Raw genomic sequence first — 19,693 nt, 5'->3', positions numbered from 1 at the left:
AGACATCAGCCTCAACTGGAAAATGTCATAGTCAGACAAACTCACACTTAAAATACATTGATTAAAAGCAAAAAGAGCTGCAAGTGTTGGCTACTTCAGATGTTATTTAGGTGTGAAGAAATGAGTCACATCTAAGTGGTCCAAAATCTGAAAAGCATCACTTCTAGACTTCTGAGTCCACTGTTCCTATATTCTCACCAGCGATGGGGTTGGATGGAGTTGCTGGATGACATCAACATGGCCTTTTTTGGAAACAGAGACTCTCTGGTTCCAATCTCAGCAAGGACATTTATTTTATTTTATTTTTTGCTATACAGTTGTACAGGGCTGTTAGGAGATGTGAAATGGAACCACACGCATGGACGACTTTACTGATGATTTACCTTTACTGCTAACATTTTGAGCTCTGGGGCGTTCATGTTCATTGATTTCTGTCCAGCAGGCGACACACTGGTGAGGTATTGATCACAACAATCTGTGTCACTTTGCCTTGAACGCTGCTTTAATGTAACGATGCCAAAGGCTCAGAGGGCACGGTAGAGTGATACCTTGGAGACTGTGATTTTTTTTTGCCTGTTTCAGACAGAGTTGATTTAGTTTCAGCCTGGATATTTGGAACACATCACGTCAAAAAGGCTCTGCATTGGCTCTCACTCCTACTTCAAAACTAATTGTGCAGAAAACTTACTAAAAAGTACAAGTAGAATCTGACCTTATTTCACCACATATCCATTGATGAGCCACAACATTAAAACTACCTGCCTAATAATGTGTAGGTCCCCTTTGTGCCCCCAAAACAGCTCTTACCTGTCGGGGTTAGGGTCTGGCATCAGGACGTTGGCAGTGGATCCTTCGGGTCCTGTGGGTTGCAAAGTGGGGGCCTCCTGTGGATCTTCTTGTTCTGGATCATCCCACAGATGCTGGATCAGGTTGGGATCTGGGGAGTTTAGAGGCCAGGTCAACACCTTTGGGCTTTAAGACATTTCTGAGCAGTTTTTGTGGTGTAGTGGGGAAGAAAATAAACCAACAAAAGTCTCTGATCCTTACAGATCCTTACAGGTTAAGTTCAGCAAGATAACCTTCACAAAAGAACACCACCAAAGCATAAACACAATCTCCAGAAGTAAAAAGCTAATGTTAGGCTATAAACCAACTACACCACGGTCACGTGACGTCAACGTCTCCACCACTAAGCTTCCACTTTGTCATTTCATTTAGCTCTGAGCTCTTCTACAAAAGCCTTTCTTCTTAGAAAGTTAGTGATAATTTCAAAGAGCGTGAGCAGAAACACAGCGAGGCTGTAAAGGTGGACTGGTGAGTAGATCGGTTTTCATCTCATTTAGTGCTTGTTAGCAATTAGCAACCACCCTTTTTAAGACATGTAAAAGTTTCAAACATCAGGAGTGGGGGATTTACTGACGGATTTTATGTTCCTGAAAATGTCTTGAGCTCGTGTTAAAACCACAGACCTTATTTCAGACATTTAACCAAAAACCCACTGACGCTGGGACGAGGGAACAGGACGTGCTAACATGTTAACATACTTTCAGGTTTTAGGACTCATTCCTGCACCACTCTGTTAGGGAATAGGAAAAAACTGAAGTCAACATGGACTCTTATATTATCAGCACCTAATTTTTCTATTTACTCTCTGTTACTACATGAGGTATTTGTTTATACAGTTAACAATGTCTTTTTCCAGTTGGAAGCAAACGTCAGCTCTTTGTCAAATGAAACATTTATTTGTTTGCAGGTGTGCATAAACAGCCAAGTGCGGCTATAGGAAAAATGCTATTAAACAATCCTCACTCTTCACTCTGTGCTACATGCTCCTCAGTGAAATTACATCAATGCATTTGGGGGACCACAGTATAAATCAGGAGTCAGACAACTGAATCCAGGCCACTCGTTACTATCTGATTTGATCACTTCACTGCTACTTCTTTTCTTTTTTAGCTATAATTGTGGTTCAGTGTCTTCAGAGGAAACGCTGTTACCCCATGTGACCACTGTTACAAAGTGATTTACAGGACGAAACTTCACTTCACACTAAAATTTATAGCATGCTCTGCTGACACAAAGAAAATCTTACAATCTTATTTTCCATCTATCAGTTACACTGCTTAAGAAAAAAAAGAAAGAAAGAAAGGACATATTCAAACTTGGAAAGTGGATTAAATTCCTGATTGTATCTGTAACATTTTGGTTTCAGGCATCGTTGCATGCGAAAAGTGAAGTCAGTTCAGTTTTGAGCTGTAAAACTTCCCCTTTCTCTTTCTTCACTCTAGTGTAATCATGTAATATGTTTTCAGTCACTGGGTCTGCTTCACCTCACAAAACCATTCAGGAACCGTTTCACCGTCTGGCTTTCATCACCGTCAGTCCTTGTCGAACGCCGTGCTTCGGTTTAATCATCCCCACGCCGAGTCGCACATCGACGCTCTTGGATTGCTCTCGCTTTCGCCTGCAGACGTGTTGGGGTTTTCACCGCGAGGGTCTTAACGCTCTGACATTTTCCTGAATGCACCGAGACCAGGGAAGCTGATTCTGACACACTCTCACTTGTGTTGTTGAGTGATGCCAAAGTTCTGATGGTTAAAAATGAAAATTTATATTTGCATGTAAAGGTTTTTGACATTTCCATATAAATAAATTCAAATTTTGCCAAATTCTTCTGCTGATTGATATAACACAACACTGATTCAAGCTTCCCATCTGTGATCCAGCTTTATGAAAGCTTTTAAACTCTGTGTTTCATGAGAAAAATCTTCTGGCTCACAGGAAGTAGTGTATTTTATGATTCCAGCTTCTTTTGTGGAAAAAAAAACAGAAGAAGAACTGGCTTGTAGAGGTGTCCAGTACATGAATGAGGAAATCTTTCTAAAGTCCTCAAGCTGAAGTGTCAGCCCAGCCATGATAAAGTATTTTACTCCCTGACTGAAATCTTTATGGGTCAGTTTACTCCGTTCTTGGACGTTGTTTAAAACCCTTAATCTCTCGCATTTCCGATGTCTGTGTACGCCAATTTCCGCAACTTTCTGAAACCATCAACCTGACAAGCATGACCACTTGGGATTCGCAATCGGTGCAACAGTTAGAAAGTTAACAGGATCTTCTGTCACTTTAAATACCTCCGAGTACAACATGAATGTCTCCAAGCAGAGACTGTCCAAATGTGCGTTGTTATCCCGATTTGTACAATTCATCATTTGAAGACTACAAAAAGACACAAACAGGAAACACAAAGCTCTTTGCAGAGAGATCAGAGAGACAGGCGGATGTCGCCTGGAGGATCTAACAATTTGCACAGTTTTCAAGCATGACCGTTCCAAACAGCTATAAACACTTTTTTCTTTAGACATGGTTGGACAACATGCCATACGTACCAGTAAACATCTAAATGAAAGACTGAAAGCAACAGACACAAACATAGTATGATAACGTTGTTGCAGATAAATAGCTGCTGAACTAATAAGTTTGAGTTTTGATCAGCAACGGTTGACGCCAGCAAAACATGGAAATTACTAGACATCCAAGGCTAAACTGAAGACAGTTGGAAGTCGCTCTGTAAAGGTCACGATGCAGTGGCTCACTGGTGTTTGTAGTTATGTGGTAGCTTAGCATAAAAAGAAAGGTCTAAAGGTCTTTTCACATATAGCCCAATGCAAATAAAGAATACAAAATTGCAAAATACTCGCCTACCGCGGCCGTTTGTTATGTTGGTGGGACAGTTTTAGGTCTTGCTGGGAGTGTGACCACAATATTTGAGGAGGCAGAAGACCAACTATCAGGATCCCTTTGACCCAGATCAGCCTCTAGCAGTCTGTGATTGTGATGCCTTTATTCTCCGAAAAATTAACCTCCTTCTGAAAAAACAAAACAAAACGATATTGCTTTATTGCTGCATAGTATTCGTGTTCTGAGTGAAAGTAGTCAAAACGAAGACAACGAAAAAAAAACCCTGTGTGTGAAAAGGCCTTGACTGAAGTCATGCTAGTGGTATTGTGAAGTTGTACACCTTTGTTGGGTGCTAACATGCTAACAATAGCCCCAAAATCAGAGCTTCGGCATTGGTTGGCATCTGTTCTGCCATGTTGGCTCTCCCTTTCATACAGACATCGATTTGGACAATATCGCGATGACGATGATACGATGCTTTTATACACAAAATGGCAAGGTGGAATAATGGTGTAACATTCCTGGCCTTTAAAAGGTTGTGTAAATGATTACCATCTTCCCCATCTCAGTTTAGCATGTTTTCTAATTAACAAAAAGAACAGCTGAGGCAGATGGGAATGTTGTTAGTCTTCCAAGTATTTGGTCATAAAAAACCAAATTATTGGATAAACTGAAACTTTTTAAAACTTGATTGTGCAAGAGGAAAAGTCAGGGAATCGAAGTTATTACAAATCATCCTGAGGGGGACTTGAAGTCTGAACCAAATTTCATGGTAATCCATCCAACAGTTGTTGACATATTTGAGCTGGAACCAAACGGAGGACCGGCTGAATGACATTACCGTTCCTGGAGAATTTACTGTGACCAAGAAATGAAGAAAGTACTTAGTCAGAGTCTTTTAACTGAAGAAAATGATGATTAGCACAACCTTTATCAACAGGAACCACAATCACTGCCAACAGCAACAAGTTCCCAGTCTCCTAAAGGGAAGATATCCACCGTTTAAAACACTGTGACATATTACAAACTGATTAAGAGCACCAAATCAAAACATTGTGGCACCTTGTAGATGGATAATGGGCAACTTAAGCCCTTTCTTGACAAAACAGGAACACTTAAATTTCACAGATCTTGGAAGACGAATTATGAGTGACTGCAAGTGTTTCCAAAATAGATGGACAGTATTTTGGAAATGAGCTCTTTAATTAAAATTCCCTCTGTAAAGTCTGGCATTTTAACTTCATAATTAGGAGAGCCACTGTGGGGGAGCTAACCTCTGTACCTTCCTCAACCCCCCCTACCCCTGAATGCCTCTCTGCCTTCATCAAAAATCTTGGCTTCGGGCTGCTTAGTCATGATGCAACACTGCAGCTTTTACGGCCTTAATTCACGGCGAGGGGTAACCATCTGTTTTCACCTCATCCGGACACTGAAAAACGATCGTGTGCACGAGTGACCTCTCGCAGTAGACATCCTCCAGACGAACACAAGGGAGAGATGATGGAGGTTGGGGGTATATGGCTGTATATAAACCAGAATACAGAGGCCACAGCCACACTGTACTGAAATTAGACACACAAAAGGTCGAGTTTAAGGTTTAGGGAGGAGTTGGTGGTGGTGGTGGTAGGGCATCTGGTTGGAGTTCTGCACCTCCCAGAGCTAAACACTGAGGGTAAATCCACATTGTTGGGCGATTATGCTCCACTGTGAATCAGATATTTGCTTTGGGGGTTGATTATTTTAATCTATCCTGGACCAGCTTTAACATGACCGAGGAACAAGATGTCAAGTTTTCAACGTTTTGTTTTCCCTCGCTTGTTTTGAACAAAGTTCGGTTTGGGTACATTGTTCAGGGATTGCGTGCCCGATGTGGTTGAGGGGGCGACGTAATGTTTTGGTCGGAGCTCAGCGATGACATGTGGGTTTTTTGTAGATGTCTTAATTTACACTTGACCAATTTGTACCCTCAGTTCCCTCTTAGACAACAACAAGACACTGGATCGTCCTAATGATGTGTCCTGGCAGCATTTCTACTTGGCCTTAAAGCTACTGGGACGATGATCCAAGAATCATGAAGTACTTAAGTTTGAATTGATCTTTTAGTTCTGACTGGGTTGACTTGTCAAGTTAGGGCATTGCTTTTCTTTCCACGGTCAAGACACTTTGTTGTTTTCTGTAACACAGGCTCAATCCATTTGTGGTTTTTAGGGGTAACTGCTTCCTGGAAAACAACAGAAGCGGTGACTTCCTGGAGCCTTGTACGCCATTCGCACCTGGAATTAAAGTGTATCTGGAAAAAGCATGTTAATGCCAGATGCAGAACACGCTGGGTTCAGACTACAATCGGGGGGTCAACCAGACCACGTTCAGGGGTGGTCTCGCTCGTCGTGATCAGATCTCAGCCAGGTGTAAAAGCAACCAACCCTTTTTCAGAAAGGTCACCTACATTCACCTCTTCCTACTGACTCAAACAAACCTTTAGAAGTTGCAGGTAGCAGCAGCAACTTTGCCAAACCTACCCAATAATTTGCATATCATGATCTAATCAGAATGTGGGCACAATCAAGACCACCAGAGGGGGTTTTAATTTTAATACTAGGTGCAATTACAAAGCCCCACCGACCGAATGCCATTATCCAGATCCAGATTACATGTTAACACCAGGTTTGGTACCACTGCAGCTGCACAGAGACTAAATATTTTACATTTCTGTTGTTTTAATTAACGATCTTTAGAAGTGCTGGAACTTATATTGTCAGATATTTCACCCTGCACTTAGTCTTCAGGCTACTTAACACAGTAGAGGACTTTCATCACTCTCAGATACTGAAAACCACATTTAACTCTGTCTTCTAGCAACTGGAAAGCACAATGTTTAGATGTCAGGATGTCAGAATGAAATAAATCCATTTAAACTAAGTTTAACATCATCTGCCTATGAACCGTCCAAACCTCACATCTTTTCTTTTAAATCAGGACAGCAGACTTCATGTTCGCCACTGCTTTTTATTGAATCAAATTTGAGACTATTTATTTATATATCGCACCACAGCTTCACTGTAATTTTCCTGTTTAATCTGTCTATTTTAACTTATGTTCTATTTTCTTTTACACATTTAAATCCTATTTATATCTTGTTTTTTGCCTTTTATGTCTTATGTGAAGCCCCTGACAGGTCTAATTTTTAAATTTTATTATCGATCGTACAGTTAAACCTTGACAGAAACATCAGATTTATTTGAAATATGCTATCAGTTTTCAGCTGCAGTGTGAACACAGCCTTACAGTAAGTGAGTTCTCCATGTCTTGGCAAGAGGGGGGGATGCAAAGTGGGGGAGGGAGAGTATGTTCATGTCCAAGAAAAGAGAGAGAGCGAGTTCAAGCCAGAAAAAAAATGTGTATGACAGCAAGAGTGAGAGTAGAGGTTGTGTGTTTGTGGATGCATTCCAGCGAGGCCACAACCTCCAGAGCAGATTTTGGGAGTTTGAGCTACAATGCAGCCAAGGGAGCCTGTGCAGAAACAAGACGGCGGCAGCTGATCCGGTGCCAAATCACCGAAAGACAAGGGGCTGAGTGGTAGCAGGCAGCTGACCCCCCTCCCTCGCTAATGTTTGAAAACAATTCCTAAAATAATCCCCCTTTTGTTTCAAACATGTACAAGAAAATTATGAGTTATGGGTGCTTAAGTTCTGGTCTTGCTACAAAAGAGATTTTGTTTAGACTTTTGCGCATTTGGCCTCTGTAAAAGACAGAATTTGGTAAAGATGATGTCAAAACACAGTGGCGCCATAGATTCATAAAACTTATATGTTTGCCATTATTACACCAGAGACTTGTAGCGCAATCACTCCTCCAGACAATGACTGCAGTCTTTAGAGCAGAGAGTAAGTGATTATTCTGGTGGTCGTGGGTCCTGCAAGCCTCAAACATCAGAAGCCAGAGGCAGCCTCGGCGGTTACTAAATTATATGAGGTACGAGCTAAACCAGAGGCTGAGGACGCACGGCTGAGGACGCACAGCTGCGGACAGGATCTGACACCGTCTCGCCTGAGAAAAAAAAAAGGTCTGAAAGGAAAGGAAGTGAAAAGCCCCTTAAAGTCTGTCCTTTCTGAAGGAAAGTTGAGGATGTGACTCTGGTTTTTCTGGCAGCAGGAGTCTGATTGACTGCAGATTTCAGTTCCTGCCGGTCTATATAAGTGTTTACGATTCCAGCGCGATTGCAATGTCCGCTGAGTTGGGCTGTAAAGATCTAAGCAAAGAGGGAGGGAAGACGTCCTATGATGGCGGTGTTACAAGGCCCAGATTCTGTCTGAGATGACAGAACAAGACAAGACAAGACAGGATGGTCCTGCTCTGATTCTTCATGTCACCAAAGTTTCGGGTTGACCAAACAACCCCTCTGAAACTGATGGAAAACAGATCAAGGCGAAGAAACACTCGGATTGTATTACACTGACCTCGAGACTACTTAATGAGCCTTTGCACGAACATATTGATCTGTTTTTTCTTTATTCTCAACCAGCAACTGTCTTTATGGTTAATTGAGTTATCCAACAAATAGTCATGTTAGCGTTTTTGCGGTTAGCAGACCCTCTTGGCTTGAGCGAAGGAATCCTTAGCCATTTTTCGGTTGACTTGCAAACTTTTCCCCCGCTGTGTGACAAACATTTTGTGAAGGAGAAAAACAGGCTTAGGATTTTTGAATGTCTTCTAATTCCCGTCTGATTTCTGTGTCTCTGCTCAGGCCACAAATCACTGCCACGGCAGACCACCCATTTTTTTCCTCAGAGAAAATCACACTTAAAAGAAAGCACGGTTTATCAGAACAGATAAACTCTCAGCTGCTAATGATGTGGAGAAAAACGTTTTTTTCTCATGTTTTGAACTCAGCTGTGAAGCAACAAACGCTTGTGTGAAGCAGATAAATGGTTAAAAACATAGCGGAGAAAGATCCAAGTTGTCGTTGCACCCGTATGTTTGATCCAACAGGAGTTTTCTCATGAAGTGCTACAAGGCTTAGCACATATGTAACAGAGATTCAGAATGATGCTGTTTACAGCCGAGTCGAGCAATTTCACGGTGGCAGCAAATCAGAGATGGGAAGAAGCCAAGAAACAAAAAAAGAAAAAAAAAAGTGACGTAAACACCTTGTATTTCACCCACATTTACAAAAAAAGAATAAAAACCCACATGACTCTACTGTAAAGAAGGAAAAAAAAACAATCAGTAAGACTGTATTTAGTCTGGGTTGAGGACCATCTCAGGGTTTAAATACACATCATTTTCTAACACAACAGAGGAACAGAAATATTTATTCCGACCGAGCCAAAGACAACAGCTGTGCTCTGCAGAAACTAACAATGGCATCAGGGCTGTAAACTCCTGAAACACCCTTTGAAACGTTTTGGTTCTCACATCGTCACCAGAGTCGTGGCACCAGGTCGAGGTAACGTGACGATCGTTTTTCAGCGTTGGCTGGAAAACTAAATCTTTACCTGATCGTTTTTTTGGAAACACAACAAGCAGCTGACACTTAATGTAAACAGATCAGGGGGTCTGTTTTAACATGGAGGTTTATGTGTAAAACCCAGATCAGGTTGTTTTCCATTGGTCCAGATTTCCAGGTTTTACTCAGAAACAACTCAGTAAGCAGTGCATTTGAAAATCAGTTGTGCCTATATGGGTTTCTGCAGCTGAAATCCATTTAATCATCTGTTGTAATGCAATTTAATTATGATTAATCAAATTAACCACGCAGATAAACACTCTTATAGTCAGCACAGATGTATGTAGAACACCTGGGTGAAGTGAATTTGCAGCCATTGTCCCTAGTTCATCTAATCCTAATGTATTTTATAGTTTTAAAAAAGATTAGCTGCTGAAAACACATCAACAAAGTGTCAAACTGTTATCTGCTGTTAGTTTATTAGGTATACAGTATGAAGTTGTGAGAGAAATATTAAGAAACATGTAGAGAGGCAGCACCAAACCACACCTGCAGGGTTCATGGATTGTAAATATAGTATTTACTGTATAACTGGTTTTCTGTGACAAAAAACATGTTAAGTGACTGTTACTGGATTCTCTGCAGGTTAATTTTCATGATCTCTATTTAAAAAATAACCGTGGACATGTATTGATGGACTTTGACTATTCAACAACAGCCCTGATCCATTTTAATCCAGAAAAAGTCCACAGTGACTTCAGGCATTCAATGAAAACCACCATATTTTCCTAACCTGTGCTTTTGTCGCGCACAACCTGACCATCTCCAGGAATCTGTTCGCAGTGACAATGCTAACACGCTAATGTTTAGCAGGTTGCCATCTTACTATTATTATCCTGGTAACATGCTAACATTCACTAATTAAGCGCCAAACATAAGGTACAACTAAGACTTCTTTAGATTAAAGTATTGGATCACTTAAAACTGAACTGCTGATGGCGTTAGAGGAAAAGTAAAGATATTTCCAAAGTAGCATTCATCATCTGGCGAGCACACATTTTTGTACAAATGTGACAGTATTAGAAAAGTCTGGAGACCACCAAAGTCATTTAAGAAGCTTAAAGAAGTTTGAGCCAGAAAATCATAGCAAATGAAATTCATTTAATCATTTCACCACTTGAAATCTGAATTGATTGAAAGTATCTGGGTTTTATATTGATTGACACTGTAAATATTATGGGTTTTTTTGTCCTATTAAATGTTTTGGTTGCACTCCATCCCCTTGCTGTAAATAAACACTTGTTGCCATGATGTCTTAACTTCCACAAAACAAAAAACAGATTGTTCCAAACTCATGGCGTTGGATAATTTGTTTTTGTCTGTGCCGTTGCATAACCTGGAACGTACCGACTTTGGTCAGCGGCTGACGTCAGTTATTGGTTCTGCTGAGACGTTGATAGGCTTTAAAATGACATGATTATGATTAGGTCATTTTGGCGAGTTTAAAAATGTTCTGCATGTGAAAACGTCCCAGGGATCCAAAGGGTTGGTTGCTTCCCATCAGTCAGTGGTGAGTTTGTAAACAACACCGAGATCTGAAATAAATTGTTTGTGCTGAGAGCTCGTGTCGTTGGGGTGTGGGGATTCGAAGGCATGGAAACGCCACGTTCACATGGAGAGAATCAAAAGATCTTCTGTACTTCAAATCTCAGCAATTAGACTTAGACATGTTGGGTTACAACACAACCCGCACTGGCTGGAAAACGGAGTCTCCCTTCCCCTGTTTCGACAATGGAGACTTTGAGAGATGTTTTGTGAGTCAGCATTTTTTTTCCCCTCATCCAGCGAGAAAGTAGACTGAAATTACACTGAACGCGAGTCACATCTTGGGGTGGTGGTGAGGTGTTCAACCAACGCACTTAACATCCATTTCCTGTCATCTTAACCGCCACAGGTACAACCAACAGGGCTGACGGTAAATCAGATAAGTAAACTCTGAAAACCAAAAGAGCCGGGATGGCGTCCACCTTGCTGTCTGCAGCCTCAGCTCTGGACTCTGTAATTAAACACTATTAAAGACACTGTGACAGATGGACTGTAATAAAAGTCTTGTAAGAGTGTTTGTGCTCAAATGTGTCTCGTCGTCAGAGCTGTCAGCAGCTTGTCTTTATGTTCATTTCCTTCAAACCACTGTGGGCACTAAACCCTCATTCATTTCCTCTTGGGGGCAGGTAAATCCATTCTCCCATTATGTGTGTGTGGTACCACACAGCTGATGGATAAAAAGTTTATATCTGCCCATCAGATAAGGTAGGATTTTAGTTTTATGGTATTATTATTGCTTCTGAATGTTTGATTGACATGATAAACTATTTGGTGAAGAGGTAACAGTATAAGATAAAAACTTTATTTAGATTGTGGATGTGGTTAGATGATTTTGCAGATATATTTGTGCTTTACTGTTTATATTAAATTAGAATATTTAAGTTTAAAATTAGATTTTAGATATTTTGCATTCAAGAATACAGAGAAGAAATACAGAGTAGAGGAGGAGCAAACTAGCACAGGGCGTAGGTGACGTATTTTTGTAGTCCATCCCTGAAGTTAGCATCACCATGGTTCCATTGAAGGAGCGTGAGTATAAACATAAGGCTGTAAAGGTGGACTGGTGAGTAGATCGTTTTTTGTCTTATTCAGCCGCTTGTTAGCAACCGCCTTTTTTAACATAAAAGCTTCAAATATCAGGACGGATTTTGTGTCATAGAATAAAACATGAAAATATCTTGAGTTTGTGTTAAAACCACAGACCTTATTTGGGATGAGACAACAGGAAGTGCTAAAATGCTAACTTACGTCTGGGTTTTAGGACTTGTTCCTGCACCACTCTATTGGGGAGTGAGAGTTTATACTAACCAAAATGAACTGGACTGTGGGGTCAAGCGTACTCAGATCCAGGCCAAGAGATCATTTTAAAAAGTATTTCTACACCTTTTTTCTCACATTATTTTTCTCACTGTTAAATTGATTAGATAATAAATCAGGCATCATGAGTCGACCATACTGCCGCGGGCTAACCAGTTAACTGGTTATACTGGAACAAGCAGGCGAGCTGGATGTCCTCAGCAAGGGTCAGAGCGGGTCGTTGATTAATTATAGAGTTGGTGGTTTGATCCCTGGCTCCTCACTTAACCTCAATTGCTCCTGATGACCAGGCCAGCAGCTTTAAGTCTTGTCCAACAGAGACGAGGGTGAAAGCCAGTTCACTGTGACCAACATCGAGAATAAAATCTACATAATCAAAACATTCAATCTTATTTTTAACATTACGGGGCCTGACATTAAGTATTACCGCAATGATCTTGCTTAAGATATTTCTGTTTTCCTTCCGTATATATGCACTGATTTGCTTGCAGCCAATTCACCTTTGTCCCTGCCAATATTCATGATATTAAAAAACAACAACAAAATGAAACTTCTCTTTCTCTCAGTGTTTGATTAGCAGCCATTTCCTATAACACGTGGCTTCCTTAATGGGCTGCTTGGTGCAACAATGTTTGTATTGGGTGGACCCACATCTATATTTTCGGCTGGTTCTTTCTGTAATTGTGTAAAACAACAGCACACCACATGCCACCTGAAACTATTATGTATTTCTGCCTGTGTTATGTCAAAGGAGGGCGTTATCTTACAAACACAGGAGAGTATGTTTTGCTCCTTTTCTTGTTTTAAAGATCACTCAGCCACAGCCAGAGATATAAAATGCCTGTCACTATTTTAAAGCACGAAATGTGGTTTATTGAACTGCCCTCAATAGGTTCACTTAATGGTCAAAGCTGGCCGCTCCACATTGGGTTTTTAGTGACCACAAACTTCCACTAACTTCCTTTGAAACCTAATCAAGTCTTCCTGTTGCACTTGGAATTCAAAGATAGGGCTTATCCCCCTGCACTGATTAGCAGCAAAAATATAAACAAAGCCTATTCCCATTTTTGCTTTTTAGTCCAGTGGTTCTCGGACTCAAAGAAGTTTTGACTTGTGGTTCTCTGCTCTCCACATCTGTGGTTAAGAGTTGACCTCTCACTGCCTCCCTGCTCTTTCATATGGACTGACTGACACCTTAAAGAATGAAGTCATTTTTGTCTCTTAAGAGGTGCCAAAAGGCCTCAAAACCATCACATTTGTTGTGTTAAAATAGCTCAAAGAAAACCAGTTAACGATGAAACAACAGCAGCTGCAGACATGGTGGTATGTTCAGTAAAGTGTGTTGTTGATTTTGGACGTTTCCTGTGAAAAATATCAGCTTTTGAGGAATTTAGATAAGACATCTTGCTGCGCTATGTTTATAAAACATCATCGGTTTCAGATGGGTTTATGGATTTTACACAGAGAGTTCACACACTTTTGTTTTCCTGCTATAAATAAAATAACTGTATTTCATGTGATGATAACGCTGCCTTTGCAGGCACAAGGCAATTTATTGAGTCTATTTTTTGGGTGTAAAAGATAGACAGGGACATAAATCTTTGGAATCAGTGCAGAACAGTGTAATCCAGTGGACAATTGTCCACGTCACAGTACGTCCACTGAAGTGGACAGGCTCAGATTATTATTACAAGTGCCTGACAACATAGGATCCCTACAGATTTAGAGTTTGTAAATTTATTTGTTGAGCTACATGGGTACACAAAAACCAACATACTGTAAAACATACACCTAAACTATACAGTAATATCGCCTTATAAAAATGCGTTAGCAATCTATTTAGACTCATGTTCAACTACTGAGGAAAAATTTCCCGCTCCTTAGCTGCTGAATCTTCGACTTCTTTCATCGGGTATTTGCTAACTTGCCATTTAGTGCTGCGCAGGTAGTGTACCATGCATTTATCAGAGATTTTTTAGTTGAAAACAGCTGCCTGCTGACAGTCTGAGACATCACACACAGCCTTTTGATCACTGTTAGTATAAAAATATTGATTAGTGCAGCTTTGAAGATTCAATACTGGGATGCTGTTTCTCATTCCTCACAAGTAGCATGCTTGTAATCATTCTTTCTTGAATTTCAGGATTATAAAACCTCAGAAATCTACATATAACAGAGCAATTTCAAGTCCAAATAAACTCCACAATTTGAGGCTGCATGTTTTTTTTTAACTCCCTCTTGACAATATCAATATGTCAGTCACTAACCCCAATAAATTCTGACAAACTGGTTTAGTCCAAATAGGCCTTTTTCCAGCGTCAGCCCACAGCCTGCCTTTGTGATCTCTCACAGCTCAGACAGGTGGCTTGCAGCTGATGGAAACCTTATTCCTGCTGTCTGCTCTGTACCTCCAGCTCGCCGACCGCGTCAAGGTAAAAAAGGGGAGGGGGAGGTGAATTCCCAATGACGGAAACGGGATACGGTAGCAGGGGCGGGAAGGAGGGGGGCACCAAATGGACCTCTCTCTCTTCCAGAAGAACGAGTTCACGAGGCGTAGAGTTTCACATGTTGTCGACAGCTAACAGGGAGCATTACCATACGAGCTATTTGATTCCCCCAGTCCGAGGAGATACTGGCAGAGTTATGAGAAACAAATCGCCACATTCATCTGAGTAGCTGCGACAACGATGGGATAAACCCACCAGGAATGTTTTTGTGGCGTGACACTGTCTTCATTTCCGGCTGCTGACTTGTCTCTGGCATCCTTAAGAACATTTCTGCGGCCGACGTTTGGTGATGATAAAAAAGGGGAAGAAGAAGGAAAAAATATGTCTACCACACACACAGACACCAGACAACCTGCAAATCTGATCAGTGATCTGCTTGTAAAATACAGGCACACACACAGGAGTTGGCGTGATTCACGTGACTCCTTCGAGTTGTTTTGACAGAAGGTCGATGTTAGAGAAGAGATTTAAGAGTACCTGCGTGTAGCCGGCAGGTATGCAGCAGTTGAGCTCCTCAGGCCACACACATGCTCTGAAATCCTAATCATGTTTTTATCCACTCTGAGAGGGGGAAGAAAAGTCGAAAGGCAGCGAGGCAGGAATAGAAAGGGCACTGTGTTTTCTCCCCATGATAACACACTGCTCGTCTTATATTTTGTTACTCAGTTCTATAGCAAAAGCATTTTGCTCATCAGATAATCTTCACAGATGAACACCACTGTTCTGATGTTTGTAGCCTAAATCCAATCTCCAGAAGTAAAAAGCTAATGTTATAAACCAACTACACCACGGTCACATGACGTCAACGTCGCCACCACTAAGCTTCTAACTGGTCATTTCATTTAGGTCTGAGCTCTTCTACAAAAGCCTTTCTTCTTAGAAAGTTAGTGAGAGTTTGAAAGAGCGTGAGTAGAAACACAACGAGGCTGTAAAGGTGGACTGGTGAGTAGATCAGTTTTCATCTCAATTAGCTGCTTGTTAGCAACCACCTTTTTTAAGACACCTAAAAGCTTCTAACATCTGATGTATTTCATGTTGTAGAATAAAACATGAAAATGTTTTTAGCTTGTGTTAAAACCATAGGCCTTATTTCACACATTTAACCAAAAACCCATTGACTCTGGGATGAGTGAACAGGACGTGCTAACATGCTAACTTATTTCCTGGTTTTAGGATCAGTCCTGGAAAACTAAAGCCTCCATTAAAGTCTGATATTTCTTTGATAGAGGAAACATCTTGTATCCAGTAGTATTTAAATAAAAAATATCTGAATATTCATGGAGTATTTTAATGTATCCTAACATATGTCCAGAATCGGCTTTGGAAGAGTTTTCATTTTCATGTTATTCGTCACAATCTGAGGGTGTCATGTGACCTGCAGTTCCAACTTTGGCCACTACACCAAAATCGTCACACGGCAAAACAGCTTTATGGGTGCTTTACATGTAGAACTATTAAAGCAACAAAGATTGAATCTGTTTCAGTCTGTTAAGCCAGATAAACTGTGGAACTTTCCTCCTACACAGCAGATCTAAAAACTACAGAAAAACAGTAGATGAAGGTAAAGGAAAAAGAGTTAAAGGTGGAAATGAAGAGAAACAATGAACTCAGTTATGTACAAGCTCTCAAACAGGGAGTTCCCTACAAACACCAGTTAGACTCTGTTTTCCAGGGTCGACACAGATTGATGCATTCAGCAGAGGCAGATTATCGGGCCTCACGTTTTAAGGTCAGCCCTGATTGAATCCTGGATAAGACACATGCAAGAACAATTTGTAGATGCCCTGAAACTGAGGAGCAGTGGTGTGGTCTCACTAAAAAAAAAACAAACACTGGACAAACCCAGACTTTAAATATATTTTAACTGGACAATAGAGATTAATATCAGAAACTTAAACTTGTTTTAAAACTGTAATTCAGACACCTGGGCTGCATTTTCATTTTAAGGTTAGAAAACAACCTTAACACAAGGTGCATTTAGTGACTTTAGTGGAGCTATCAGCCATATCACATGAACTTCATAAATAGACTGAATCTGCCTAATTGTTAGAAATTGTAGATGTTCACATTCCATTTTTTAAGATAATTTCAAGGACTATTTGAGATTCAAAGCTCATCCTGTACCTTGGAAACAGCAGTTGAGAAAGTCTAAAAACAGGGTCTATTTAGTAGCCCCAGCTGTTTGGGAGATTTCAATCATATCACATGATCTTCATCAGCTGTAATGTTTTAGTATACCTAAGAAATATATGTTTATTTTCTAACAAACAAAAAAATACTACAAAAATTTGATTTTAAACCTGTCAAAAAGATGTGAGAAAAGAGGTCTAACATACTTCAAAATGGTAAATATCATGTAGAATAATAACTTCACTCTCTTGTTATCCACAAAACAGAAAAAGAAAGAATAAAAAACAGTTTCTTGTGTATAAAACTGGACAAATTTATTAAAAAATTCCTCTTGGATTCTGCTTTCTGGGTGGCTTGTGCCGTAATCTCAAACATGAGGTGATGTGGAGCGAGTCCAACACAAACCTCGCTCTCAGACAATAGCTCGCCTCGGTAGGTAATGTCTTGACTATTTTTTTAAATTCCACACAGTTCGCAAACACAAAGGCAGCTTTTCCTTCCCTCGCCTTCTTTCCTCCCTCAGAACGTAATCATTTTATGAAGTATGTAAGAGAATACCGCCAATAATCTGACAGTAAACAACATTATAAAGGAGCTGGGAGGTGGTTTGGAAGGTGAGGGGTGTACTTCGGGTTAAATAGAGTTCTGCTTTGCAAAACACAATTTGATGACTTGCCATAAGTGGCAAAAAATGGTTCACTATTGCGGTCATCCTGTTGAATGTATAGTATCCCATTATGTTGACGAAATTACACTTAATTAATTTCAAGGGGAGGGCAGCTGGGGTTGAGGGCGGACAGCGTTCCCATGGTTCGTATCAGGGTTGAGGGGTCTTTCTAATTTCACTCCCTGAGGCTGGCTGAGTGAATGGAGGGCCCTGTTTTTGAGGGTGGATGTGTGGGGCCTGATCTTTTGGCCACTACGGGGAGGTGGTGTTGGTTGGAGCGCAGAGCGCTCAGCCTTAATGTGGCCTGACAGCTCATGGCTGAGGCTCAACTGCTGGCGTTTAGGAAAAGCGAGGTCTCGTCTTACGGCGGAGGCTGGCAGGGGCTGGGACCCTCCAACGGTAGCGCAGACATGGGGCGGCCGCACTGTGAGCTCACCGGGGTCTTTCCACGAGCCTCGGCACCCGGGGACCCCAGCCGGTGTAACATTTCACCACGTAATTAGATTACTAATGTAGTGTGAAATGAAATTGAAGGGGGTGTTTCGGCTCAAAACGAGGCGTTCTCCCGAGGTCACCTGTGTTTTTTTTTTCCTGAGGTGCCAGCAGAGTCCTCGGCGGTATCACAATGGTGTCGTATGTGCTGCCTTCAAGGCCTCCTGCACTTGCCAGTAAAAACAAGTGCCTTATAATTGCTTTCTCTCACCCTCCAAGGTTGTTTCAGAATAAAACAGTTACACACAGCGTGCGCACACAGGTTGTCATTCCTCCGTGACCTCCCGAGCTCTTACAATAGCTTCCAGCTGTCTCTCTGGGACTCTTAGGGAATATTTTTTAAAACCAGAGTCACTTTGGTAATCGCCGTACAGTTGATTAGCGAGGCCTCGTTCCAGAGGTGAAAGATAATTGTCCCCACCTTGAGGCTCCGATACATTTCACCATTATATGTTTAGACTGTAAAGTGCTTTTGTCCAAACACTGAAAAATAAAACTTCATTATGGCAAATACAAGTAAATTAATTCAATAAATTAGATTAGCTGTGGTTTACACATCTTTGTGCTAAATTAGATTAAGAGTTTAGAGTGAAGGGAGAGGATTAGAAAAAGTTTTGATAGCTGATGAATCTTTTAAGTTACTTATCAAGCGAAAACACCAAATACTCTCTGCTTTTAGCCCCTCAAATGTGCAGATTAGCTGCTTTCCAGTTACATTAATCAATGTAAATTAAATCTCAAGGTTTCTTTTTAAAACAACTCAAACTTCCTTGTTTTTTCTGAGCTTTCAGTCAAATCTTGTGGCCTTCGTTCCTGACTTGGTTTTGTTGAAGAAGTATGACGACTAGAGCTAAATATCAACACTGATCTCCCACTTTGATTCAATCTGGATCCACAAAATCCAGAGTCGATTCATTTTGATTTGATCTGATTGGGTTACATGGAATAAATCTTATCCTGGGATCTTAAATTTCTTCTACAGTCAACAATTGAGCAACAATGTTGTTTTCTTGAAGATAAAATTGTTTAAAATTCACATTATACAGGGCTAAATTGTAAACACGCTAAATTTTAAGGCCTACATATTCAAAATAGTATTAATTGCTATTGCTACTATGAGCACTAATAATAAAAAAAACTGCACGGCAAGGCCTTCATCATTATGCATATTTAAATAAATAAATAAACTTCACCTCATACAGCTACACATGAACTGTCAGTAGCAGATGCTTCAGACAGGACAGAAACTGAGAGTCTGCTCACTAATTCATCTGCTGTGTTTGTGTTGACAGGACAGGAGTCTGATCTCTGCGGACAGATGTTAGCTGGTGTTCGCTCTGCGGGACAAAGACACACTGAATAAAAGTAGAATCCACACACAGTCGACCTCCACGGCCTCTCATCTCGTAGCCAGAGATAACATCTCTTCAGCAAAGACAAACAGAGCTCATATAGCAGCTGTCTTCTGTGTTATTTTTCAACTAAAAAATAACTTTTTTATTAACTTAATTTTCACATCATGTAGCCTTAAATGAACCACTATACCACTACATGCACACGGCATTTAGCACAGATGTACATGTTTACTGAGAGAAGGTGTAATATTAAAGGGACACAAAATAAACGGCAACAAACAAATGCAAAATCACTTCAGAAAGATTTGAAACAACTACAAAGAGATTCCAAACAACCACAAAAAAAAAAAAATACAAAACAACCCCAAAAACTAAAGAACGCAAGAGAGGAAACGGCTATAACTAAATGCAGAACAACCACAATAAAAAGACACAAAATGACAAGATGCAAAAGAAGAAATGGAAAATCGAAAAAGATGTGAAATATTGGTCATCG

At 40.6% G+C, this 19,693-nt stretch overlaps 1 long non-coding RNA gene across 1 annotated transcript in view; it reads right to left on the bottom strand.

The window, feature by feature from the left end:
- Positions 1 to 19,693, bottom strand: part of LOC108901537 (uncharacterized) — a 183,362-nt gene that overhangs the window by 47,482 nt on the left and 116,187 nt on the right. Inside the window, exon 3 of the long non-coding RNA XR_001963927.2 lies at positions 808 to 937. This is a non-coding gene — a long non-coding RNA (uncharacterized LOC108901537). The remainder of the gene's footprint in view (positions 1 to 807; positions 938 to 19,693) is intronic.

The sequence above is a fragment of the Lates calcarifer genome, linkage group LG8 (genome assembly GCF_001640805.2).
Source record: "Lates calcarifer isolate ASB-BC8 linkage group LG8, TLL_Latcal_v3, whole genome shotgun sequence".
Classification (NCBI taxonomy): Eukaryota; Metazoa; Chordata; class Actinopteri; family Centropomidae; genus Lates; species Lates calcarifer.
Note: the sequence above shows the minus strand (reverse complement) of the source record. Positions and strands in the feature narration are given on the sequence as shown.